At 43.1% G+C, this 1,883-nt stretch overlaps 1 pseudogene across 1 annotated transcript in view; it reads left to right on the top strand.

Moving 5' to 3' along the window:
- Window positions 1-1,162, top strand: part of LOC311146599 (cadherin-2-like) — a 101,884-nt pseudogene extending 100,722 nt beyond the window's left edge. Inside the window, exon 16 of the transcript XR_014615611.1 lies at window positions 870-1,162. The product of XR_014615611.1 is annotated as a cadherin-2-like (transcript). The remainder of the gene's footprint in view (window positions 1-869) is intronic.
- The last annotated feature ends 721 nt before the right edge of the window (window positions 1,163-1,883 follow it).

The following is a 1,883-nucleotide window of genomic DNA, read 5'->3' on the forward strand; positions in this document are numbered from 1 at the left end:
GGCCCAATGCTCTTCATGGCCAAAGCACATCTCCTGTGCTAGATTAGCAATCCATCAAGTCTCTAGAGTACCGTTAAAGGAATGGGCTTGGAAATCAATAGCAATCCATAAGGACCTCTCACGCTGCTACGAGAGCTTCTGGTAATGTTAAGTACAATCTTCAAAATGGAAACCACCACCATCGCACCCCACCCTCTGGAACACACACTACTGGAACATACACACACACACACACAAAGACAATGTTGCTCAGCACTTCCTTCCTAGTTTTGGGGAGCAATACTTGAACACATGAAATGGAGTGTGCATGTAGTACTGTACCAGGGTCCAGAGTGTGGTGGGGATAGCTGGCATATTGTCAGTGCCACTACAGTGATCTCCTCCTCTCAGCCCTCCAAGCCCCTCAGGCAGCACCTGTGGACAGGGGAGTGATGGAGGGTTGAGGAGGGGGGAGGGCCAGGCTAAGTCATCAGTGGCAGCCTTCCAGTGAGCTGAGGCATTTGGTCAGGCTGTCATGCTTAATCTCAGTTTTTGATAAAGTCCTGGATAATCCTGCATGCCAGAAACATCAGGGAGAATCAAAGCCAAAACGCTTCACTGCAGACGGACACACAGAGGGAAATTAGAGCCGTTCTTAATCCATGAAAAGGACCTGATTTTCTAAACATGTAGAAGGGAGGAAAACATTAGGAAAATGCTAGCCTGTTAATATTAGCCTGTTTAGGTGGAAGTAGGGGATAAGAACATGTCTGTGAATGTGAATGGTGTTTTATAGCTGTTGTCAGACAGGGTTTGGTCATGGTGGACTGGCTGGCCTTAATCTCCTCACTCATCTAACTGTGTTTTTTTATTTCCTCCCGTCCATCCAGGGACTTAAGGCAGCGGACAACGACCCCACAGCCCCGCCCTACGACTCCCTGCTGGTGTTCGACTATGAAGGCAGTGGCTCTACAGCTGGCTCCCTAAGCTCTCTCAACTCCTCCAGCAGCGGAGGGGACCAGGACTACGATTACCTCAACGTTGGGGCCCTCGCTTCAGAAAACTCGCAGACATGTACGGAGGGAGCGACGACTAGGACACAGGATGTGCAAGACCTATACAACAAGATGACAAATAATGGTGAACCCAGGAAAATATAAAATATATTTTGTTTTCCTCTCAATGGATGTGGACAGCTTCTGATTACCGATATTCCCCTGAAAGAGTGGTGACAGGAACAATGACAGAAAAGTTCCAAAAATGTAAACATAATTCTGAAATATTTTCACAAAACAACCAATCTAGGCTTATTGTTGTAGTCTACGCATACATATGCTTGTTGAAGGATTAGGCATAGGCTGAAGTGCAGTCCAGTTTTGGAGAAGGGGAGGGAACATTGGTGAACTGTCACTGTTTGGATCGTTGATATTGAGCGTGCTCAATTACACTTGAATTTCACAGTACAGAAGCACTGGGATATAATGTGCCTTTTTGTACATTTTTGGGATCTGAATGATTAGTTTTATGTTCAAGGCTTTAATGGTACTGACTTTTGGAGTGATTTCAAAACATAAGAAAGTATGTTAAACTATGGTATGCTTCTACAAGCTTTTTTTGATTACACGATACTGCTGTTTGTTGAACAATGATTATTTAAGTGAATTACAAAGATGAAAGATGATGAAGGATCCTTTATTAGCTTCAATGGGGAGAATCAACTGAGAACAGCACTGTACAGTAGGCTAGAAATTTAGTTTTTTTTCACACAAAAAATTAACTTATGCAGCTGGTTGCAAATAAAGGGAGTCATAAGTAATACTTTTGTAGCGGAATGTGTTTTTTTTTCCTTTATTTCTGAAGTGGTGTAGTATTTTACAAAAACAACAATTGTTTATTTTTGTTCT

This window comes from Coregonus lavaretus, assembly GCF_964263955.1.
Source record: "Coregonus lavaretus genome assembly, chromosome: 19".
Classification (NCBI taxonomy): Eukaryota; Metazoa; Chordata; class Actinopteri; order Salmoniformes; family Salmonidae; genus Coregonus; species Coregonus lavaretus.